General features: G+C 34.9%; 1 pseudogene; it reads left to right on the forward strand.

Annotated features, from left to right (window-relative positions):
* On the forward strand, positions 1 to 27271 carry LOC132636880 (carbamoyl-phosphate synthase small chain, chloroplastic-like; annotated as a pseudogene).

The following is a 27271-nucleotide window of genomic DNA, read 5'->3' on the forward strand; positions in this document are numbered from 1 at the left end:
AAATTACCATCATAGTGACTCAATTTTGTTTTATCTTTCAGAAGTCATTTAACTTTGAGTTAGAATATTGAATGTTTACTGAACTTTGGTTAATTGGTGTTAATTGGTAACTATAGTCACTCGACTTTGGTTAATTGGTCACTATAGTAATTCAATTTTGCTTTGTTTTTTAAAAGTCACTTAACTTTGACTGTTTAATTTTAGTTGAAAGTATAATTTTTGGCACCTATTTAATGATGTGGCAACTATAAATTCTTAGAAAAATAATATTCAAAAAAGTTAAAATTAATATGTAAATTTATTTAGGATTCAATGCATCATAAATAGTTGCATATTGTTGACAGTTAATTTTGACCTCTCATAATTTTATTTAATGATCTAGAGCTCTTGGATCTCGAACGGAGTGAAATATGTGTTTTATGAGTCAAAATGATTTTTACAAAATTATTTCGATAATATTTTGTCATTTTATTTGACAAAATAAATGCAAAAATAGATGTAAGTCATTTAAAATATTTTACATATCTTTACTATTGATATTAAAGTACTTGTCAAAAATAACCCAAAAAAAAAACAATTGGTCAATTAATTGTTTAAATTTTCAAGTGTCAAAGTGATAAATATTTTACTTCTTTTAATTCAAGAAATTTTGATTAATTAAGTAAATAATCATTTTTACCCAAATTTTACTCAGATTTTTAATTTTACATAATCAATTTGCATTTGTAGTTTTTGAATTAGTCATAATTGATTGGATGCTTAATTATGATTATATTTGAAAATTATTTGTTATAATTGCGGCTACAACTGAAATAATCAATTGTTAGTTAATTATGGCCATAATTGAAATGGCCAATTTCATGGCTTAAATCAATCGAGGTCCTTTTTGCAAAGTTAGTTTTTTAGTGGTTGATTAGATTAAATGTGTAGCCATAGTTGAAAGAACCAATTTCATGGTTTAAGTCAATTAAGGCCATAATTGCAATTTAAGTCTTTTATATAATTAATCATGCCTTTAATTCAATTAACCGGGTTAATTAGTTAGATTTTGGTCATAATTTAAGTGTTTAATTAGTAGACATTTCCAATTGTGTTCATTTTATTAAGGATTCGTTTTTGGGCCTACGTGTATATACATATATACATATGTAATATATACATGTGTATATGTATACACATGTATATATGTGTATACCATGTATACACTATACAAGCCCACTTTTTTTTTGGCCAGGCCCAGTCTATTAGAATGACCCAGCTCAACTCTTGTCACGACACAAACAAATACACACATCAGTTGCCAAACGACCCTTAAACGTGGAGGAAACCCTTAATCTCTGTCAGGGCTGATAGCTTCTCTATCTTTGATGTTTGCCGGAAAAGGCAAGTCTACAGTGTACAATCTCTTTTGCAGAGATTGTACACCCCGTTGAGGCAAGCATTTAATGCTCAACGTCACTCTCTACCTCCACTTAACCAAACACGACTCCACTTAACCAAACACGATATATCACTTCCTCATTTTACACTTTCTTCCGAGTTTTTACGGTCAAAACGAGTACAAATCCCATAATGGGATTTGTCTCAACTCGTTTGAGCCCTGGATTTCTATTGGTTCATCACAAACTAATAGGATTCACAAAAAGTTCTCAAAATCGGACCCTTTATATGTTGTTTGCTTTAATCTTAACCGTTAAATGTTGGACTAAGGAAACAATTCCCAAATTTTGTAAAAAAATCCCACATCGAAATTGGTTTAGAGTTTCGGATTTTATAGAACCCCCAAATTCACAATTGAGACGGAATAGATAACATATTCACAACAAAGCTCGGAATTGGGTTTTAAGCAAAGTGACTGACTACAATTGGACACTTTAATCTAAATCTTTGTCGAGTTAAGAGTCTAAAATTTTCTTTTGTTTTTGTGCTGAGTTGGGGTATTTGAGGAGCAAGGTGCTTTCAATTCCATTCTCGATCAGTGGCTGCGCATAAGAAAGGTAAACATATTCCTTTCTTTCATTTTTATAGTTCTTTTCCATTTTTCTATATGTATATATGTCTATGCGTTCATGTGCTTATGTGTTTGGTTTCCTGTTAGTTTAGTTTAGTTTAGTTTAGTTTAGTCTTTATCATGTCTAATATTAGTTTAGTATTTATTATGTTTAGCTCAATTTACGTCATGACTAAATAATCCTATTTGTTTTAGCTTAGCTTATGACGTTAATAGACCTGTATAGACTAGATATTGCTTAGAATACTAGTTGACTGGTATGTTCACATGTTTGTTTCAGCATGACTAGTTTGTTAGGCTCATATATGGGATTAGAATAGTTTAGTTTTATTTAAGTGTTGTCTGCTATGTGACTAATACCTCAATTAGTTTGTTAATCACGGGAGGCAATATATGAACATGTCTTGACTGTATCAAGGTTATGTATGCCTAAGTGTTGGTTAAAATATGAGATTTAAGTAGTTTAAACTTAGAGCCCGTTTGGATTGGCTTATAAGTTGGCTTATAAGCTGTTTTCAGTTTTTTTGAGTGTTTGGCTGGCCAGCTTAAAGTCATTTTATGCTTAAAATAAGCTCAAAAAAATAATTGGACCCATTTGACTTAGTTTATCTAAAGCAGCTTATAAGCTGAAAACAGCTTATAAGCCAAAAAAAAATAAGTTGGACTACCCCAACTTATTTTTTTCAGCTTATAAGCTGCAAACAGCTTTAAGCTGTAAGCCAATCCAAACGGGCTCTTAGTACAATATCCTGTTAAGTGTTCCTACATGCTCATTGGATGAATAATGGTTAAATGACCGCATATTGGTCTAGTTAAAATGTTCTAGGCTTGAACTTTGAGACTATTGATCTAATCTGTTTTTGATAAATATCTTAACTGTGTAGTGCCTTGTTTGGAACCATGTCTCCTTGCTAGATATAATAAGTGGCATGACTATGATTTTATAGCCTAAATGATTCCTGTGTATCTGAGATATTGCTTTTAAATGTTTCTTTCTCTATGTACCTCACATGCCTGCTGAACTCAATCTCATTGGCCCTGTCTATCTGAACATTGCAATGCATCCACATTAACATGCTATACCCTTTGAATCATCTTGTGCCATGCCCTGTCTGTCAAATTGCCCAAAATGATATATGCATTAATACCTTGCACTTATCAGAATAACTTGTGCCATGTTAAGTCTCAGCCTCTGTCTTGCCCTGAAATACTGAATCCATGATCTTGTGATAAATATATATGAGGTGCAGTTTGATGTTTTAAATGATTTGAGCATAAGTGAAGGGTCTGGTATATGGTTTTGATTAGGTATCACTTAGGGATAGGGGTTTGGTTTTGCCTTTGTTAAAGTTGTGCCCTTATGTGTCCCTATTTTGCCTAATTTTAGCCTGTGTGTGCCAATGTTGATTCACATATGATTCAAGTCATCTTGTTTTATGAAAATGAACCTGTTTGTTTGAATATTTGTTCGAAAGATCCTAAAAATGACCTTAGGCCTTTATGTGGTCTGGAGATGACCTGTTGTGATCCCATTCTTACCTTATGATTTTTTTTACGTGCATATCATGAGTTAGCTTTGACCCTGCTTTGTCTATTTGGTCCTTTAGAGGTCTGATGAGCATGTCTTAACTTTGCAGTAGCCTCACTGTGTGTCAAAAGCTTTACTCTCAAATGTTTTCTTTTACCTTCCTCTATGTTTTGTACACTTTGTTTGTTGGCATGGTTTAACTTCATGACATGTGTGAAATTAGTTTCTTACACTGTAAACCCTCTACCTATGTTGCTATGATAGAATTCTGCAGTTTAAGTTGTCCTGCGCTTGCTTTGTTTAAGTTTGAAGTCAAGAATTGTATATCTATGGACTAAATGTTTGAACATAACATGTTAAACTTCAGTAGGGATTAAGTGCATCAAATATGAACCATGTACAACCTGATATATGCCAAACCTGCATCGCTTCATGTCTATTCCTATCCTTAGTTTTGTTTTTGCGTTGCTACTATGGCTAATATATGCCAAGTATACAAAGTATGCCTTTGACTATATACACCTAAGATGTATATAAGAGAGTATACAAGGTATACCATTAAATTGGATTGGTTAGTTTTTATCCTGCATACTCTATGGTAAGGCTTTGGGACTGTCTCTCTATTTTTTTTCTCATTGGGCTTGTCTTCTTCATCTGAGCTTAGATCTGGGCCCATTGCTTTATAATCTGATACTTGGGGCCTGTTTTCTTTGTGATTGTTGCCTGTTTGGGCCTGTACGTTTAGTGAGTTTCCATTTCACTACATACAATGTATATACTTAGTACACGTGTAGAAATACATGATTTATACGTATTCGTATTTATTACTTAGATTCTTTATTTTTGTTGATTAAGTTTAGATACCTTCTAACCACTATTTCCCTTTTCCCCCCTTCTTTGTTTGCATGAATAGTTGACATGGGCCACTTGGGCTGTCTCTGAAAAATCTGTTGGGCCAGAGGCCCAACTCATTTTTATTTCTCGAGTCCGAAACCAAGACGACAAATATTGAAGGCCCAGCCATGGGTGAAAATGGCAATTGGTGGACTTGGGTAGACCCACCAGCTTAACTCTCCCTTTTTTTTTCTTTATTTCATATTAGTATACCATATGTATGTGTTGTATATGTAAACAACTTGTAGTATATTTGTTACACCTCGGAACTTTGGGTTGCTATGTGACGAAGGGACCAACGTAAATTTTCAAAGAAGTTAAAGGCAAGGGAGAAAAGTCTGTTAAATGAAACTTCACCACAGTCCTGCGAAAACGGGGTTCGACGGTCGTCCTTTGTACCGTCGAACAAGTTGACGCCCCGTCGATGGCACCGTAAAACTGAGATGGAGCGAAGACCATTCGACGAATGGGTCGACGCTCCGTCGATCAGTTTGACGGACCGTCCTTCTCACCGTCGAATAAGGAGAAATGACAGATTGTTCACTGGAAATTTGACGATATCGACGGTCAGATCGACGCCTCGTCGATCCAATCGACGCTCCGTCGATCGCACCGTACATCACGGACGGGACTGATTTCATGATTTAATATAAGACCCCTCCTCCATTTTTATTTTATTTCATCTTCCACTCTCCTCTCTCTAAGAACTCTCTAAGGAATCAAAGGAAATCCATGGTCAACTACACCAAATACATGAAATCAAGTTTATGAAACCCATTAAAAGTTCATCTAAGCCAAGAAAACTCAAGAAGAGTGAGTTAGGGTTTTGGTGCAAGAAGAGAAGTTCCACTCAAAGGTTGTTCCTCCATCATTTAAGGTGAGTTTTATGACCCTTTTTAAATGGTTTGAGTGGTTGAAAGTTGAAACACTTGAATTGTGGAAAGACATAAAAATTGGGTCATGAATGTGTGAATAGTGAATGATGCGAATTATGGATGTTGGTATGCTGTGATTGTCAATATGTCATAAGTGACATTGAGATCATGAAATAAGTATTATATATGAGAAAACGCGATAACGAGTTATAATCATAATTGTGGAGAAATTTAAAAGAAATGGTGAATTGTGGTAAAAGTAGATAAATGACGATTGTTGAGGCTATGTTGTGGATGTTGTTATTAACGTTGGGAGTTGATATAAAATATGGAAAAAGTAGTATAAACAAAGGAAGTGCTGCCCAATTTTTTCCTAGAAATAGTGAACTGATTTTTTTAGACGATTAACTAATGTTAGTGCGAATTCTCTCTTGAAGGTAGAAACGTGATATCGAGGGAGAACAAGCAACCGATAGCTTAGTAAGCGACAAAGGTATGTGAGGCTAGTCCCTTCCTTCTATGGCATGAATCCTATAATGTAACTTTCTTTCTTCTCTATGAATCTCTTAAGTTTCTTAAGGATACGAGCTGATGTCCCTAATTTGATACACAAGGTAATGAGTTAGAGTATAGGAGTTCTAAGTGTTCATAATATGATGTCATTATTGTCTACACTCACCTCATATACTATTCCCTTCAAGGTGAGGCAGGATGTTAATGAGTGCCCATAATGGAATCGGGGATCACGACCTTACGTCACCCCGATAAAGCATTGTTAACTGTAATGACCCAGCTAGGGGACTGTGACGGGTACCCGGGGCTAGCCACCGAGCACCACTCGTGCTACTACTTATCTTGCTCATTTAATGGTCTTTTATCAGCTTTATACTCAAATTGTAGGAAAATCATATTTTATATGGAGACATAAATACTTTTTATATACATTTGCCTCTCGGCCATCAAAATAATATATAAATATAATAGCATCTCGGGAGACCATCTAATCCACACTACGCATCTACGAGCCTCTACTGGAATGCTAAACACAAGGATGGGACAAGACCCCGTCATGCCCAAAAATACATATACATGAATATATACAAAAGAATCGTCATAAGTACCTCCGAACAATGGAGAGCTTTCAATCAGCTGACGGCTACTGCTGGTCTGGGTCGAGCTCTCCTCCCTGTCTACCTGTGGGCATGATCACAGCGTCAAAAGAAAATGGACGTCAGTACGAACATTGTACTGAGTATGAGAGGCATAAACAAAGAAATAGAACAATGACATAATGGAAATATCAATATGGAACATCTATATCTGACGGTCATGTATAAAAGAATTAAGTCATGCTGTCTTACTCATACTCGTCATCATATCATGTATGCACAATGTATAAGCTGCCCGCCCATATAGGCGCGGTGTAGTAATGTATAAGCTGCCCGTCCATATCGGATCGGTGTGATAATCAAAACATTAGCCTGTGTCCAGGCCTCCCGCGTCCGGGGTATCATCTCATGCTGCCCACTAGTGGTGTCTGCCCATGCCATTTGGCTATGGTGTATCGTATAGCTGCCCGCCTTAGGGGTGAATGCCCGGCCAATTAGATGCGGTGTTATATCATCGTCATCATACATGCTCATCATAATATACTTATCATAATACATGCATAATGCTTATGAACAACTTTACTTTATCGGGGTGACGTAAGGTCGTGATTTCCCCGATTTCATTATGGAGTAATCATTGGCATTCTGCCTCACCTTGAAGGAATTAGCATATAAGGTGAGTGTAAGCAATAAATAACATCATGTCATATCTTTTATCTTACATAGCTATTCATGGACATAGGCTTTTAGCTTTCTGGAATATAGGAACTCATGAGGAGGAGGAAAATCATGCTATGAGATTCATGCCATTAGAAGGAAAAGACTAACCTCACATACCTTTGACGTTTAACTAAGCTACCATTCGCTTGTTCCCCTTCGATATCACGTTTCTACCTTCAAAAGAGAATTCGCATTTATACTATAAGAACGCGCTACTATTTCTCGGGAAAATTGGGCGGCACCTCCTTAGGTTATACTACTTTTTCCCATATTCTATATCAACTCCCACACGCTCACAACAATATTTACAATATCGCAATCAACAATCATCATTTATATACATTGACCACAATCCACCATTTCTCTTCAATTTCTCCACATTTATGGTTAGAGCTTACTATCACGTCTCCTCATCTCTAATACTTATTTCATGGCCTAAATGTCATTTATAACGTATTCATACTCACAACACCCCAACATTTATGATTCAATCCAACTACCATCCAAACATGACACTATTCACTCATTAATGACCCATCTCCTATGTTTTTCTACAATTCAAGTATCTTACCCTTCCAATACCTTAAACAACATGTTTTAGTCATGAAACTTACCTTAGATGATGGTTGAACAAGCTTTGAATGGAATTACTCCTTTAGCATCAAAATCCTACTTTACTTCTTTTGGGTTTTCTTGAGAAAGATGAACTTTAGTGTGATTCTTACACTTGATTTCGTGGGTTATATGTAGTTGATCACTAATTTCCTTTGGTTTTCTTATGATGAAGAGTAGAGAGTATTCTAGAGACTTCTTGAGAGAAATATCGTGGAGTTGAAATGAATTGAATGAGGTTAGGCCTCCTTTTAATGACTTAAAATCTAATCCGGAATGAACAGTGGCTGAAGTGCACAGTGGTCGTAAACCCAGTTTACGGTCCGTATTTCAGTTTACGGGCCGTATATCGTGGTCGTATTCCTCCCGAGCGGGAGATTGATTTTGCCATTGATGTGTTGCCAGGCACTAAACCCATATCTATTCCCCCATGATAAATTAGTTGTTCTTGATGCAAAAATTCGATCTTTTTTGTGCTCTTGATATATGTTTACTGATTGTACTTGGCGATTTCAATTGATTTTTTGTTTTGTTTTTGCTTTGGTTTGCATTAATGCACAGATGATCTTTGATTTCTATCGGATTCAATTTTTTTTTGTTAAAGATCTAATCTTGCCTTTTGATTTCGAACATGGAACAATTTGTATGTTGTTTTCTCGTCCTTTAAGGTTTATGGGATTTTTCTTATTCGATTTCCCTTTTTGATTGTTGTTTATTTATATGAGATTGTCTTTTTCTGTGCCCAACTTTTGAGATAATGTTGAAAATGGGTTGAATGTGTGTATGTTAATGGAGGAAGAATATGGGTTGAATTTGTGTGTGTTAATGGAGGAAGAAAATGGGTTGGCTGATTTCTTCAAAAAATATTTATGATTGATGAAAGCAATTGAATGTTGTGTGTTAATGGAGGAAGAAAATGGGTTGAATGTATGTGTGTGTTAATGGAGGAAGAATATGAGTTGATTGATTTCTTGAAATGAAGAAGAATAAGAAGAAGGATTTAGTGATGAAGAAGATAAAATTAATAGAGAGTTTAATGGTTAATTAGAGGTTAATTTGTGCAAATATAATTAATAAAAGAAAAATCAAATGAAAAAAAAGAAAGGAAAAGTGGCACCAATGTGGCTGTGACGTGGCGCTAATGTGGCGGAGAGTGTGCAACACTCTCCACTATGCAACTGGGCATCAAATGTTTTTTGTACCACGTCAGCCGAAAAAGGGTACTAAAATACAGAAAAAATAAGGTCAGAGGGGTAATAGGTCGCCCGCAAAGGTTGGGTGCGTCATAATTAATCCGAGTATACGTTGGGAGGGTATTTGTGTATTTTCCCCTTAAGAAAATATAAATATAGTGGAATTAAACATGCCATTGGAAACAGATTACTATTTAAATATAGAAACTGATGGAAGCTTCGAAGTATTGGGAGCAATCCTAAAAGCCAGACCTAGTGAATATAGAGGTAAAAATGATTTGTTTTATGGGAAAAGGGCCTGATTTACCCCTCTACTTTGATAAAAGGTTCATATTTATCCCCCGTTATACTATCAGGGACAGGGGGTTAAAATAGGGCCAAATGTTTCAACTATTGTAACGGTAGGGGTATAAATGGGCTGATAGTATAACGGGGGGTAAATATGAACCTTTTCCCAAAGTAGAGGGGTAAATCAGGCCCTTTTCCCTTGTTTTATATATATACTAGTTATGTGAGGCCCGGGTTTACTCAAGATATAAAAGTAGATATTTTAATTAAAGAAATATAATTTATGTTAGTATAAGTGTACAACAACAACAATAACAACCATATGCCCATTGTAGTCCCACAAGTGGTAATTACGTTAGTAGTAATTAAATTTCATATAAGTATATTTTCAATATATAAAAGCAAAACTTTCATTCCACTCCTTTAATATTTTAACTTCCATTTTGATGAAATTATTTACTTCAAATCAAATGCGGAGCCAGAATTTGACATTTATAAGTTATGTATCCTAATTTTCTAAAGTTATTTAGTTCTAAATAAATAATTTATACATAGTTAATGAACTTTTAAAACAAATACATAGTTTAACTTGTGCAGCGGATGGAGTTGTTCCTCCCTTAATTAGGGATTAGAGGTTCGAACATGGATATGGAAAAAATCTTTGGAGGGAGAGCTTCCCCCGAATGGGCGCGATACAGTGCGAATTATCTGGATTAATTGGGCTCAAATGCGGATATCGAGCACCAAACAGAAAATCAAAGAACATGAAAAATGAGGTAGAAGGTTCGATAGCTTTTGAAAAGTAGACTTTAAAAACAAAAAAAGATAAATTTGACTTAAATAAATAAGATTAGGACTTAAAAGTAATTAATTAAAAAAATTTAAAAATTCCTGTGAGAACTACAAAAGTCCCTAAGTTTGCCCTTATATATAGTAATAAATATTTTTATTTTTATTTTTCTATTATATAATAAACGTGGTGGGTGGACGAACACCGCACCAAGTCTATTGTACCAAAAGTTCTGTGGATTGTACTATTGGTGACCGAATTATTCAGCCTCTCATGTGGACACGTGTGCTTACATTTTTGCTTTTCAACACCGCATTGACTGAACATGGCTACAATTTGTTGTACAAACACTATCCAAAATTGTGTGGGACCATTTTTATTGACTTTGGCGTTTGTGGAGCTATTCAATTAGCTATTAAACAGTGTACGCTTCATTTTTCTGGTGCACTTCGATTTTAATTTTTCGATATATTTATTTTATTCGTGTCTTTTTATTTATTTAATTTTGACTTTTTACGATTTTACTGAATATTTATTCATTTCTCATGTATAGACATATACACTTCAATTTTAATTCTCATGCACAAATTTATTTTCTCCGTACAATTTTACTTGTTCACTTTTGACTTTTCACGTTCTTTAAGAATTAATAAATCTCATGTGAACATATGTCATAGTGCTGAATATTTATTCTCTTCTTATATATAGACGTATGCATTTCATTTTAATTCTCCGACACATTTATTTCCGCCGTGCACTTTTACTTGTTCACTTTTGATTTTTCATATTAATGCTGAATATTTATTCTCTTCTCATGTATACATGTATGCACTTCAAATTTAATTCTCCGACATATATTTATTTTCTCTGTGCACTTTTACTTATTTACTTTTGACTTTTCACATTCTTTAAGAATTAATAAATAAAATACTCCCTCCGTCCCATATTACTTGGTCACATTATTATACTTGATTTTTCACGTTCTTTAAGAATTAACAAATGAAGTACTCCCTTCGTTTCATATTACTTGACTACATTACTAAAAATATATTCTATATTTTTCTTTTCTATTATATTTCATTTCTTTTCGCATTTAAACTTTGAAATCGTGTATTGTTGGCAGCCACAAGTATGACACTTAAAAAGGGGTACACTGGATGTTTCCCTTTGGTTCTACAGAGAAACAGTGTTAAAAGTTCTCATTTTCCATTAACCCTTGCAAACTAATAAAGAAGCTGGAATGTTCCATTTCCCATTTTCTTCCTTGTGATTCTCAATTTACCAGATTTTTCTTCTCTTTCTCCTGTCCAAGAGGGACGAACACAATAACAATAAATTATACAAAAAATCGTCTGAGTTGTACATTAAATTTAGATTTATTTCAATTATTCTTGGTTTCTTTCCTTTTTTAAGGTTGTGGGTCTACTTCATTTAACAAGTACTACTACTTGGTTTGTCACCTATTCTCTATACACGTGTATACCACTTTTACCTTATCATATTTGTTTACTTCTACACTTCATTTTATTCCTCTATTATAGAAAGTACATAAAATTATACTCTAAGCAGGGACTAACATGTGTACATTTCAGAAGTTTAACATTAATTTTACCTCTTGTGTGTTTACTTTTTAAGTCCTTACGTGTTCCTTTTATTTTCTTAATTTGGCATATACTCCTCTTTCTCAATTTAAGTGTCTATATTTGACTAGACACTGAGTTTAAGAAATAAACATTGCGAGAAATAAATTCTTACTAAACATATAGACGACGTTCTTTAAGAATTAATAAAAATGAAGTACTTCCTTCATCCCATATTACTTGGCCACATTACTAAAAATATATATATATATATATATATATATATATATATATATATATATATATATATTTCTATTCTATATCTTTCGTTCTTCTTATCTTCTTATATATAAACGCCCAAGGTGGACAAACACAATAACAATAAGTTGTACAAAAAGCAACTGAAATTGTACTCTAAGCAGGGATTAACATATGCACATTTCAGAAGTTGAACATTAATTCTACCTCTTGTGTGCTCACAGATCTGCAGTGTCTTAATTATACTTTCATTTCCTTCATTTGGCCTGTACTCCCATTGTCTCAATTTAAGTGTCCACGTTTGACTAGACATGGAGTTTAAGAAATCAAGATAGACTTTCAAATCTTGTAGTTCTAAATTAAAAACGTGAATAATATAATAAAACATTCTTTGAATCTTGTTATTATAAACTTGACATGTAGCATATTTGAATTGTTAACTTACTAAATATAAAAAGAGGCGGACATAACCAAATCAAACAAATTTTAACAACAATTGAGAAATTAAGAGGAAAAATAAGAGGAAAAGAAACAAAATATTAAGACTCACTAAGGAGAGCTGCTTCGTGGTTCATATAGTTGGTACTCTGAATTTGAGATTTTGTTTTAATTTTTCCTTTTAAATTAGAGATATGCTATTAATTTTGATGAGTTTATTCTACAAATTTCTTTGTTAATTAGATCTAACGCAGTGTCTACAAGTTTCAATTGCTGGTCTTTTGTGATTTTATTTATCAGACAAAGAAAAGCACAACTCTTTTTCATTTCTTTACATGATGAAATTTGCTCTGTTTTAACTTTCACATGCAGCATTTTAGATTTGTTTATATCAGTTAGAGCATTTTAGATCTTAATTTCGGAAGAAGGTTAAAGATTCTTAATAGCTTTCACTGTTCCATGATCTTTCTTGCAGGGTCCGTATTTTTCTTTTGATTAGAATGTAGCTTTCGGTGTTGCTTTGATTATGTTTAGGATTTTCATCTTACAGTTTGCACCATGTAACTTCTAAGATCAAGTTCAAATTGTCTATCCTGTACTTTCTTAGGTTCAAGTGATCATTATGGTTCCCAAGAACTTTAGAGGCGCCAGGAAGGTTTATTTCATTTACTGATCAGTGATTTCTTTTTTGTCCAGTATTATCAGCAAGCAGTGACAACAGGCTTGTAATGAATAGAGTAATCATGGTGCTTGTGACTATTTGGTGGCCTATCTGGCTTGAGGAGCTGAAAATATATTGAAACGTCTAATAAGAAGAAACAAAATGGACTCTGAGAACTAGAACACGTAAAATGATCAAGACAAGACTCATCAAAGAGGCGCAGAATCAGAAACCACCACAATCTTCAGGTAAAACAGATCAAACAGGAATCCTAAGAACAAAAGGAAGGACGAAGAAAATGAAAACGATTAAAATTGAAAGGATAACGAAGAGTCCTCATGTTTTTTGGTCTATAAAGCTTCATAAGAAAAGTGTACACCATTTTAATAATGCACTATCAAGGGGCGGGCAAGGGCACTGTATCAAAATATTGATCTGCTCCGTGGTGCTTTCAGTTATATATGAAGTCATATAAATAAATAAAAATTCTACTATGAAATAGTTGCTTGAAATCATACCATAAGTACAAAGATGGAATGAGCAATTGTACCAAAGAGTTGGAAACTTTTAATGAATGATCTGGTAGAAAAACAAAAGCTAACTTTAGGTGTAAGTATATTTGAATTATTTGGCAGAAAGGAACCACGCTTATGTATGTAATACAAGGTTAGGATAAATAGCAAGGTGTAGGAAAACTAATTCTTAGAAAGGTACATGAGAACAGTCACATTGCACGTTTGTGGTTAGAATTACATATCTTTCATACCAAAAAACATTGACTTTTCACTTCGGTGCTATTGAGAAGAAGATCTAATATCACTATTGGAGATGAAAATTGTTGGCATGTTATGGTAATTCAGGATTATCTAAGAAAAGTTTACAAAGGATCAGTTTCAATGATTGTTAACTATACAGAAAGAGAGAGTAAAGTAGTAAGAAGTTAGACGCTAGAAAGGACTTTAGATAGGAGAGTAAGAACTAGATGATGGTCGTTATTTCGAGACAAAGAAAATACTATGTTGATGACTTGAATGTTTTGTGGTACGAATATACTTTTGACTCAACTCTCATAGATTTATTTGTATTTCGTTTTAAGTTGTAATTAGATATAGACTGACCATCTCTTCTTAATTTACATGTCTAATGATTTTGTATTAAAAAAAATTACATGTCTAAATTATTATCTCTTCTTAATTACAGGGGCATCATACAATAGAGAAGAATATCAACTCAAAAGTTTCCATCATTTCATGACAAGGTAATTTTATTAGTTGAATACAAAATTACAAGATGTTTCAAATATCTTAGAACTAAGTCGTTTATAGGTCTCCTAATCTTTTTGACGTTTAAAGTGAAGATACCAACTGCTCTTTAACAAGCGATTGAATCCAAAAGATTTTTTGTAGACTTTCTTTTTTCCATCTGAAGCCATTGAAAATCAGTTTGTTAGAAGAAGATGTGGTCAAAGTTGCTGTAATTGTTTGACGTTGCTGTGAAATTAACAGTGCAATTAAAGGCTGAAATTTGAAGTAAGACTTCTACTACTATTTTTTTTGTTGTCGGTACAGAGTTTACGAAATTATATTTCTCGAAAATATGGCCACTAACTCACAACTTGAGGGGAGGTGACAGAGAAAAAATGTTCAAATTGCAAAGGCAGAATAACAAGCAGGCGTTATCAGGCGATAGGGTTGATTTCATATTTCTCCAACTTCCAAGCACTTCAGGTACAATTTCACATTGTTTCAAACCTTAGAATACACCTTTTCTTGAAGAAGAACTTCAGCGTTCTGTTTTGTGCAATGATAATAATGGGCAGTAGCTGATTTTGTTGTTGTATTTGTATTCAACAGTTGTTTTGAATTATTAGGATGTGTTATTTTGTGCAGATAGCATTGTTGAATATTGTGAACTGATTAGGAAGAAGGCATACGGACTTCTATATGTGCAAATGTTTCGTTAGAATGGCAAGCTAGGCCGGTGAAAATCTATGACGTAATCGTAGAGCTATCAAGTTAATTTGCTATGCTAGAATTGATTTACTCGGGCAAATTTGCTAATATTTTTGGGAATCGAAAGCTGGAAATTTTTGTTTGATAGTTTGGTGTTAGGTTCAGAAGAGAGTATGACATTAATCGACACTTTTTTTTTCAATAAATAACTTATTTCCTACTTATTTCTGGCATGGTGGCTTTGTGTTCTCGCCATTTTTTGTTAATTTTTAATTAATATTCCATTCTACATATTTCTTCACCTTTTATTCAGTCGTTAGCTTTGTTATTTGTTGTTAGACATGTCTCCTAAACGATTATCAATGACAGATAATTTTGTCATCTCAAATTGAAGAGGCAGAGGAAGATGGATTCGCTAGTTTGAAGCTCCATTTAATAATTGTAGCGCAAGTTTTCTAGATATAATTAAGAAGAATGTACAAAAATTCAGCGTTTTGGTAATGTTACTGAAACAAAATGTTTCTCAAATGTTTATTGCACACATACATAAACTTGTACAGAGTGCATTTTTTTTTTTTTTTTTTTTTTTTTTTTATGTTACTGAAATGAAGTAATGACTGTTTATATTGCATATGTAGAAGCTTGAACTTCTATACAGAAGTCTTGTGACCTTAAATGACAACGTAATTCTTCGTTGAGTTGGGCAGTTCTGCCCGTGCCATACCTTTCTAGTATATATATATATATATATATATATATACTAGTTATGTGAGGCCCGTGTTAAGCCCAAGCCCAAACTCAAGATATAAAAATAGATATTTTAATTAAAGAAATATAATTTGTGTTAGTACAAGTGTACAACAACAACAATCATATACCTATTGTAGTCCCATAAGTGGATAATTACGTTAGTAATAATTAAATTTCATATAGATATATTTTCAATATATGAAAGCAAAACTTTAATTGCACTCCTTTAATATTTTAACTTCCATTTTGATGAAATTATTTACTTCAAATCAAATGCGGAGCCAGAATTTGACATTTATAAGTTATGTATCCTAATTTTCTAAAGTTATTTAGCTCTAAATAAATAATCTATACATAGTTAATGAACTTTTAAGACGAATACATAATTTAACTTGTACAGCGAATGGAGTTGCTTCTCCCTTAATTAGGGATCAGGGGTTCGAACATGGATATAGAAAAAATCTTTGGAGGGAGCGCTTCCCCCGAATGGGCCCTATACAATACGAATTATCTGGATTAATTGGGCTCAAATGCGGATATCGAGCACCAAATAGAAAATCAATGAACATGGAAAATGAGGTAAGATGTTCGATAGCTTTTGAAAAGTATACCTTAAAAACAAAAAACAAAAAAATTGACTTAAATAAATAAGATTAGGACCTAAAAGTAATTAATTAAAAAAATATTAAAAAATTTGGAAATTCTTGTGAGGACTACAAAAGTCCCTAAGTTTTCCCTTATATATAGTAGTAACATATATATATATATATCAGTGTTGTAAAAGGCGAGAGGCATGGCGAAGCGAGGCTCTACTGCCTTTTATGGCTGTGGCGAGCTCACCTTCAAAAGGCACGCCATAGGCATCATCAAAGGCGCTAATGGCGCCGAGGCGAGGCGCCAGTTGTGGCGAGGCGACAGTCCTTTTTTTAAAAGAAAAACAATTAAAAGAAATGGAGGGCTTAAATGAAACTTATTTTCAAAACAAACACAACAACTAGGGTTTTTTTTTCTCCTCTGTTTTTTCCTTCTTCTTTTTCTGTTTTTTTCCCCTCTGTTTTTTTCTCCTCTGTTGTTTCCTTCTTCTATTCTCTTCTTCTTTTTCTGTTTTTTCTCCTCTATTTTTTTTTTCTCAACAGCACCAGTGAGGCAGTGGCTGTTTTGCTCCTGTTTTTTTCTGTTCAATAATTGTTTAACTTTTGTTGACTCATTCAAGTTCTAGACTTTTAGTATCTACTATCTACTTTTAATTTTTGAATTGAAATATTTGCAAATATGTTATTGCTAGTGAGATTTTGATTATTTACATATGCAATTAAATATTTTAATTTTTTGGTATTTATTGGCGCCGCACTTCAAAAAGGCGAGGTCCTTGCCGCGTGCCTCGCCTGGCCCTTGTCGCCTTTTGTCGCCTCGCGCCGTCCAAAACACTTATATATATATAAGGTAGTACTAGCAAAAGTACATCAGATGAGGAGGGAGCTCCTGCTATGTTACATCTTTAGAGAATCCAAAAATTCCCAAAAATGCTGGAGACTCAATCAAGCTGCTCTTGCACCAAAAATGTAAATTTTGTATGCATTTGTACTTTATAATAGAAGAGTGTTTCTTTTCCCCTAAGAAACATCTTTTATTCCTCTCAAGCCTAATGGTCCACATGGTGCATAAGGATTGTCCTTCAAACCTGCTTCATTTTTCTTTCAATTTTGTGTCCTTGCCAAGCTGATGATGAGCATTTAACATTGGAATCACCCAAGCAACCCAAAAAAATGTTAAGAAGTACGGTTCATTTTTGCTGAAATATTCGATGACATGAAAAAGAGAGAATAAAGAGAAGGAAGGAGATAAAGGTGCTGAAAAGCTCCTCTATGCATTCTATGAACTATTTGGTAGAAAGGAATAGTAGGACCTTTGACAGGATTGAAGATTGTACTGCTCAGATTAAAATTTATATGTATCCAAATTTGCATAGCTGAAGTGGAAGGAATGTGTAGCTAACTCTGTCAATCATCACCAACGACTTCGTTTTTGGTAGTCTCTGCTTTGGTTGCAAGCCCGCGTTCCAAAGCTTGGCAACTAGGCACTGGAAGATGTTGGTCTTAAGTCAGCTTATATTGTAGAGAAAGCTGGGCTACTTATAAGTTATCAGTTTCATGGAGCTTTTGTTTGTTTGTATTCCATTAAACTATCTAATTTAGTCATACAAAAAGGGTGAAATGAGATTTGCTGTGATTTTCTGGGTTTTGGCGTCTGCTTTCTTTTAGTTTCTCCATAAGCTGAGACATTTTTAGTCCTGTGTCAATTTCGGTATGGTGCGAGTGTGTCTCATCTTTTCATTTTCAGCTCAGTGATGTTAAGTTTTCTTTATATTGTTGTCAATTCATTTTATGTGCTCAAGGACCTTTTATTCTCCTTATTTTAGATTTATATGAAATTAATATCGTTTATTAGAACTCTGAATGATTCAATATTTTTCTGTATGAGCTGCAGGAGCTGCAGGTCTGGTTGAAAGACCTTGGAAAGTAGCAGATGCTAGATTTGTTAGAAGGATAAGTTAAGTACAATTATCTTAGCTTTCGTCTTATCCAATTTAGGTGTTAGTCAGAGCATTCATAATGAACTAGTATAGAACTACTTGTTAGGTTTTTGGGTTTTCCCTTCCTATGTGGAATTGGATTAATAAAACTCAATCCAATTTGGACCAGACCAATTTTGTCCAAAATTTTCTCTATATATAGGATCAATTTAGGTCTTATTTTAACAACACAAGAGTGAATTCATAGCCGTCATATAGAGAGAAAAACGTGAGAGAGAAAGCAGATTTTCATCCAGAAATTTTTTGCTACAACAGTTCGCTTTAAATTACGTTTCTCGATTCGTTAACCGTTGGATCGTGCTGAAATTTGAACTGGGGGTTCTCAAAGTGGTATCAGAGCTTGTGGTTGTATTTGGTTGTGTCAATTGTCTATTTGAATGATGGAGGCAAATATGAGCAAAATGGTTTGTTTAAATGGCAGTAATTACCATATTTGGAAAAGCAAGATAAAAGATCTTCTATTTGTCAAGAAATTGCATTTACCTGTGTTTGCTTCTAAGAAACCTGAGTCTATTGAAGATGAAAAGTGGGAATTTGAGAACTTACAGGTTTGTGGCTATATTAGGCAATGGGTTGAAGATAATGTTCGAAATCATATTGTGAATGAGACAAATGCTAAAAGCTTGTGGAAAAAGCTCGAGACACTTTATGCTTCAAAGACTGGCAATAATAAGTTGTTCCTACTGAAACAATTGATGAATATTAGATACAAAGAGGGCAGCCCTATTTCTGATCATATCAATGATTTTCAGGGTGTCCTTGATCAGCTGTCTGGAATAGGTGTCAAGTTTGATGAAGAAATACAGGGACTTTAGCTTCTTAATACTCTGCCAAACTCTTGGGAAACTCTTCGAGTTTCTTTGATTAATTCTGCTCCCAGTGATGGTGTAACTATGGAATATATTAAGAGTGGTGGTTTGAATGAAGAGATGAGAAGAAGATCTCAAGCTTCGTCTTCTTCAACTTCACACTCCGATGTTTTGGTTATTGAAGACAGGAGGAGAAGTAACTTCAGAAGTCAGAATGACATAGACAAAAGTAGAAGCGAGTCAAGATCCTCCAGGTACAAGACTCTTACATGTGACTATTGTCACTTGAAAGGGCACATCAAGAAACATTGCTACAAGTTTAAGAGAGACCAGAAAAGGCAAAAGAAAGAAGACGATAATGAAAATCGTGTTGTTGTTGTTGCTGAAAATGATCTTTTTGTTGCTTGTGGTAAAAATGATATCAATCTTGTTTGTGATGAGTCTACCTGGTTTGTGGATTCAGGTGCCACTTCTCATGTCATGCCAAAGAAGGAATTATTTTCTTCTTATACTCCGAGTAATTTTGAAAATTTATGAATGGGCAATGATAGTGAGGTTGAGGTACTTGGTATTGGCACAGTCTGCTTGAAAAGTAAGAACGGTTCGAGGTTAGTTCTTAACAATGTCAAGCATGCTCCAAATGTTCGTCTTAATTTAATTTCTGTAGGAAAGCTTGATGATGATGGTTATGATCAAACCATTGGTGGTGGCCAGTGGAAGCTTCTTAAAGGTTCAATGATTGTGGCTCGAGGTAACAACATATCCGACTTGTACTTATTTCAGGGCTCCATTTGTAGTGACTCAATAAATTTGGTGGAGAATGATACTTCATCAGAGTTATGGCATAGAAAACTGAGTCATATGAGCGAGAAGGGGATTGATAACTTGGCTAAGAAGAATTTGCTTTCTGGAGTGAAACAAGCAAAGTTAAAGAGATGTGTTCATTGCTTAGCCCGGAAACAGAAAAGAGTTTCTTTTCAGAGTCATTCACCTTCAAGAAAGCTTGATTTGCTGGAGTTGATACATTCTGATTTGTGTGGTCCTTTTAAAGTAAGCTCTCGTGGTGGTGCACTTTACTTTGTGACTTTTATTGATGATCATTCTCGAAAGCTTTGGGTATTTCTTTTGAAGTCCAAGGATCAAGTACTTGATGTATTCAAGACTTCTCAGGCCTTGGTTGAGAGACAGATAGGGAAGAAACTAAAATGCATCCCCTCAGACAATGGTGGTGAATACATTGGTCCGTTTGATAATTATTGTAGACAGCAGGGTATTCGGCATTAGAAAACTACTCCAAAGACTCATCAGTTAAATGGTCTAGCAGAGAGGATGAATAGAACTCTAGTTGAGAGGGTTAGATGTTTGCTTTCAGATGCCAAGTTGCCAGATTCATTTTGGGCAGAAGCACTTAATACTGCTGTTTATGTTATCAATTTATCTCCTACTGTTGCTTTGGATAGTGATGTCTCTGACATAGTTTGGTTTGGTAAGGATGTTTCTTATGCTCATCTGAGAGTCTTCGGGTGTAAGGCCTTTGTGCATGTTCCTAAGGATGAGAGGTCAAAGCTGGAAGTTAAAACTAGGCAGTGTATCTTCATTGGTTATGGTCAAGACGAATTTGGCTATCGTTTCTATGATCCAGTTGAGAAGAAACTTGTTAGAAGCCGTGATGTTGTGTTCTTTGAAGACCAAACAATTAAAGATTTTGACAAAGCTGAGAAGGTTGATTCTCAGAGCAATGAGATCTTAGTTGATGTTGATCCAGTTCCTGTGACTATTGCACTTGAAGAAAATTTTCAAAATAATGAAGATCAAGTTGATAATGAAGATGGTGATCATGTTCAGAATGACCAGCATGATGTTGTTGATGCTCTAGTGGAAGATGACGTGGTTGGCCAGCAACCAGTTGTTACTGATGTTCCAGAGAGTTCTCTCAGAAGATCTATTAGAGAGAAAGTACCTTCATCTCGTTATTCTCCCAATGAGTTTGTACTCTTGACTGATGGGGGAGAACCTGAAAGTTTTGATGAGGCCATGGATAGTGAAGAAAAAGAAAGGTGGTTTGATGTTATACAAGATGAGATTAAATCCTTGCATGATAATCATACATTTTATCTGGTTAAGCTTTCTAGAGATAGAAAAGCTTTGAAAAATAGGTGGGTTTTTAGGGTGAAACATGAAGATGGTAACCCATTTCCACGGTACAAGGCTAGATTGGTTGTCAAGGGCTTTAATCAGAAGAAGGGAGTTGATTTTGATGAAATCGTTTCTCCATTTGTGAAGATGTCATCTATTTAGGTTGTCCTAGGCTTGGCTGCGAGTCTAAATTTAAAGTGTTTCTTGATCGCCAGGATGACGGTTTCCTCCACATAGTCGGGAGGGGGAGAATTGTTAGGTTTTGGGGTTTTCCCTTCCTATGTGGAATTGAATTAATACACCCAATCCAATTTGGACCAGGCTAATTTTGCCCAAAATTTCCTCTATATATAGGATCAATTTAGGTCTTATTTTAACAACACAAGAGTGAATTCATAGCAGCCATATAGAAAGAAAAACGTGAGAGAGAAAGCAGATTTTCGTCCAGAAATTTTCTGCTATAGTAGTCCGCTTTAAATTACGTTTCCCAATTTGTTAGCCGTTGGATCGTGCTGAAATTTGAACTGGGGGTTCTCAACATCTGGTTCTTCTATTTCAATGGTGAAGATCGGATTTTGTCGTCTGTATCTCCATTTTTCGAGTACGAACAGTAGCTCATTTTTGGGGGTGATTTCTCTCCTTTCTTCGCTAGTTATGGTGCTATCTTTTATGTATGTTGCTCCGTGCTTAGCTTTGTTGTTGTAGCCATTTGGAGAACATTGTTGTAACTCTTGTTGTTTATAGTGGAGCTTTTGTGGACCAGAGGTCCCGTGAATGTTTCCTCTTCACATTGAAGGGGTTTTACCACGTAAATTTGGTGTCTCTTCCATTCGATTTATTTTTGCTTGCTTTGCTATTTTATTGTTTGTATAGCTGCTGCCTGGATTTCCATTTGTGCTAGTGTTTATTGTCTTATCTTCGTTCAAATAGTGTGCGAAGTTTCGACTTGGGTATTTCTTCTGTTGTTACCTCGTCGTGCAATTTAGTTATTACTTGTTTCTTTCCAACATATTGGGTTAAAACGGCCCAAAGATACTCTCAACATGATGTGATATTGTCCGCTTTGGGCCAAGCCCGCACGATTTTCCCCAAAAGGCCTCACATCATTAAGAGTATTCAACTCCTTATAAGTAGCTCCCTTTTCTTTTCAGCTATTAATGTGGTACTTTGTTCGCACACCCAATAATCTCTCCCTTGAACTAAGTTCCACATGGCTCATTATCATATCACGATCAGAGATTCAACATGTCTGTGTGTCACCCACATTGTTAGAGTATTTACGGTCACCGAAGCTCAAAGGCTATGAATGCGTCTTCAAAGCTACGGGTAAAGGTTGTAAACCGGCCCATAGATAGGCAAAGGCACTAAGCCGGGCCCACGCCACACTCCGCCATCTTCATACTCGTCTCGCCAAACCATTGGCTGTGATACCAGTTGTTGGGCTTGGCCCAAAGCGAATAATATTACATCATGTTAAGAGTATCTTTGGACCGTTTAGCCCAACACTACTATAGGCTTGTGAAGAATCATTCCCCACACATATTTTAAATTTGCTTTAGCTGTGATTCCATTAAGTTTATCTTTATAAGATCATTAGCAGTCACTTTAGCTCAATTAATAAATTAGTCCATATTGTATTCCTTGCTTGCCGTTGAAGCACATTTCTTTCCCTTCGATCTGTGTAGTGTCGGTACAGGCCAAAGTCCTAGTGGAGGTTTGAGCCTCTTTTTTTTTTTTTTTTTTTTTTGAGTAAAGTGGAGGTTTGAGCCTCTTATGGTAAACTCTAAACGAAGTAAGGAAATAAAAGGTGAATAATCATTATGACATTATTTTCTAACAGCTAGCATCGACATTTACATTTTGTAAACCTCTAGCAACTAACTTCAGTAGCCAATAAGGAGACAAAATTGCGTGTATATAAAGAATACGTCTTTCTACAGTTGAGACAAAAAAAAAATCTTGTCAATATGCTCTGATAAATCATTTGAGCATCTTTAGTAGAAATGGATGTGTTATGCAGTTAGATTTCTAAGAGAGCTCTTTCATTTATGAAATATTCATCTAAAAAGTGTGACAGAGAATGGAGTCTGAGAAATATGGTGTTCATATGATCATATTCGAAATCCGTTATTTTGAACATCTACATCAGCTTCTAATTCTTTGGAGAAATTCATTTAACTGATACATTGGCTGAACTTTGAGGAATCTAGATTTTGAATCTTAGACCACAAAGTTGTGTCTTTTTGTTTTTGCAAAATGAATGAGGTCACGAAATGCCTCTAAAAGGGAAATGATGCAGACAGGACGGAAAGTTAACCGTGCAAATCCCAGGCATATATTATCTTCGTGACCTATATTTTGGATGCTTGATGTACCTCATAGAGTTATTCAGAGAATGAAGAAAAATGAATTTATTTGCTTTTTACTTTCATCTCTTTCTACTTCTTGCCACTTTTTTCTTTTTCTGATTCTTTGAGTGTCTATTTTACAAGCTATTTCTATTTCCTGATATTACAGGTATCAGGAGATAATTACAGATCCCAGTTATGCAGGCCAGTTTGTGTTGATGACTAACCCTCATATCGGGAATACTGGGATCAATTTCGGTGGGTTTAGCGTTTGCTTCATGACTGATTGTTATTTTTGTTCAAATAATCTTTTGTGACTGTTTTGGAGTTTCTCTTGGCAGACCATGAAGAATCGATGCAGTGTTTTCTTTGAAGGATTAGTCATTAGAAGTTTAAGTATCAGGTTTGGTTGTTATGCCCTGCTTTCCAAATCAGGCTTCAAACAGTATGGTGTTTATACTTAAACTGTTGTATATTTTTTAGCACCTCAAATTGGAGATGCACAGAGACACTTGGTGACTATTTGGCTAATTCTCTGATATTAGCCACTCTATCATGCAACAGATGATGTCAACACTCGAGCAATTACGCGGAGATTGGGAGAAGACGGAAGCCTCATTGGAGTCTTGAGCACATATAATTCAAAAAGTGACGAAGAACTTATCGAAATGTCCCGTACATGGGACATTATGGGTAAGTTACTGGTCTTGTTTCTTCCTGATTTGGGGAAATTTCAAGAAAAAAAGAATTTTATTATTAATGCATTACGGTTGTGTAGGTGTGGATCTAATAAGTGGTGTTTCATGCAAATCTCCTTACGAATGGGTTGATAGAACAGGCTCAGATTGGGAGTTCAATGATAATGGAAGAAATAAAGAAACTTTCAATGTCAGTATTGTTAGAGTTCTATTAGATTCTGGAAAAGAACATTGTTTCTGTGAGCAAACTAATTCTTTTTACCCCTCCGGTGGATTAAGGTCATTGCATATGATTTTGGAATCAAGCATAATGTACTGCGGCTCTTAGCATCCTATGGTTGTAAAATCACCGTGGTTCCTTCAACATGGCCCGCATCTGAACCTCTAAAGATGAAGCCTGATGGGGTTCTTTTCAGCAACGGGCCAGGAGATCCCTCTGCAGTTGAAGCGATAAAAGAACTTACAGGAAAAGTTCCTGTTTTTGGTATATGTATTGGTCACCAGTTTCTTGGTCAAGCATTGGGAGGTAAGACATTCAAAATGAAATTTGGTCACCATGGAGGAAACCATCCGGTTCGAAACCTTCGAAATGGCTGTGTTGAGATCAGTGCCCAAGTATATGCTATAGAAAACTCTAGCTGATTGCTGCCATGTTGATTTCAAATGTTCTATACAATTGCACCTCAGTTCATCAACATTTACTTCCCTTAATTATGGTCAGTGCATATTGAAGTGATGACAGTCTAGTCTTTTAGTTTAAATAAGAGCTCTGTGTACTCCAGATGTGTAGCTTGTAGTTCAGGTCTGTGCACTTTTGATCATTCTGATTGAATTTTCACAAATTTAATGAACTTTTAAGTGCTAAACCATTTAAGTATTGGTGTGTTAAGTGTGCGCTGTCTCCATATTTGAGGGTAATATAATTTTTAAAATATGGTAAACATCACATATTTCATACATATAGGGATTAAAGACACAATTAGTTAATTGAAGATTAAATGTGCGTAACCGCATTTTATAAGGAACAAAAACCAGAATTTAGCAATAATTGAGGGACCAAAAGTGGAATTATCCCTAAATAAGACAGACTTCAGATGTGTAGCTTGGGTGTTCGCTTATAAATAATAGTAATAAAAGTTGAACATTTTATAATCTTGATGAATTTCCATTTGCAGAATCACAACTATGCTGTTGACCTCGAGTCTCTTCCCGAGGTTGTAGAGGTGACTCATGTAAATTTAAATGATGGAAGTTGTGCTGGTCTGGCCTCCTTTAAGATGAAGCTCATGTCACTTCAAGGGCCTCATGATTCCGATCCTGGTAAACATGTCCTATTTCTTGTGTACAACAAACTTAGCAAATATGTTCAGTGGCTGTCCTTAACCGTAAACTTCTAACAAATATTGCCGTCTATTATGAGGATTGACCAAAACAATAAGTAGAGTCTTGAGAACAATGATGTCACATCCAATCACTTCTAGAAAAGAAAATTTCTGAAGAACTACTTTATTTTGATTAATCCTAATCTAGGATTCTGCTGTCTAAGGGTGTGTTTGGTAGGAAGGAAAATGTTTTCTAGGAAAACAAGTGGGTTTCTTACTTATTCTCTAGTGTTTGGTAATGAAGTAAGAAAATATTATCCAAGAGCATTTATATGTAATCTAGCAAAACAACATGGGGTTGGGATGGGGTGAGGAATGTGGTTGGGATGGTCAACATTGGGGATTGGGGACGTTGGATGGGTGCGGAGGAGACCATGAGCTTGAAATGTCACTTATGGAATTTCTTTCTGTATTTCCATTAGGGAAGTCATTTTCCTCATTTTTAAGGAATTTATTTTCCTGGAGAAAATATTTTCCAGAATATTTTGACCAACCAAACATGCGAAAATTGGAAAACATTCTCTTATGTTCATGATAGCTCTCTCTTATTTCAATTTCCATTAGAACTCTTGAGACAAATAGAATAATAAAAGAGTAAAAAAAAATCAGATTAAACCTAGATTTCTGAGTGCAGCTATTTGAATCAAGGCATAATTATGTCAAAATACTCATCGCATCCGTTCTTTACCTCGGCAGTATTTAGACAATTTATACAACTCATGAAACAAGAAAAAGTGAAGGCATAAGTCAATCTATGTTGCTCAGACTCTTCAAAATTTTCGACCGGTGCATGTTGGATCCTCCAAAATTAGTCATTTTTAGGGAATTCGGCATGGGTGCGGAAACATTTTTGAAGAGTCCGAGAAACATAAAAGTCAATCACCTAGAGGCTGAAGCAGTAGTTCGTAAGATATGCTTGAAGGAACCACATTCTGAAACGGAGAAATTTGATAAGATTTCCATCAAGAAGTCAGAGCAATATGTCGTGTTGCACCGCTTCTTGCCATAAATCAAGTCAGAGCAATCCATCGTGCTGCACCTTTTTGCAATTATATTAATGGATATATATGTATGGTTCTAAGTTTTGTTCAAGTGGAGGCTGTGATCTCGTCTAGTCTCAAGACATATTACTACTAAGTATTTGTTTTGTGTAAGACTACCCTGTCTCTCTGGTCTGGTGCTTGTAATAATACACTTGTCTGTCTTGAGCAAATGTCACTTAGTGTTCTGTTTAAGTTGCTGCTGTGATTTGAGGAACTACTAGGAAAAGGGCTGTCTCTTTTCTTGCAGGATGTTATATTAACATCATACTGTTATAAAACTATATAATTGGAAATAAACAAGAGAAGCAAACTAATAACTTTGTAGAAAGGAGAGAGAGATTGTATTCACTTCTTGTTGATATCTATTACAAATTGAGAACTTAACCATCTATTTATAGAGATGGTAAATCTCTTGATGAAGTCATCAATGACAACACCAAGAGTTAAAATCAAACTTGTGTTGCTTCATTTCTTCATTTCATACATGCCACCAAATGTACATGTACCTTGCTTCATTTTCTTCATTTCATACATGCCACCAAATGTACATGTACCTATTCTTTTTAGGACATGTGGAAAATCTAGACTCTATGGACATTCATA

The sequence above is a fragment of the Lycium barbarum genome, chromosome 4 (assembly GCF_019175385.1).
Source record: "Lycium barbarum isolate Lr01 chromosome 4, ASM1917538v2, whole genome shotgun sequence".
Taxonomy (NCBI): Eukaryota; Viridiplantae; Streptophyta; class Magnoliopsida; order Solanales; family Solanaceae; genus Lycium; species Lycium barbarum.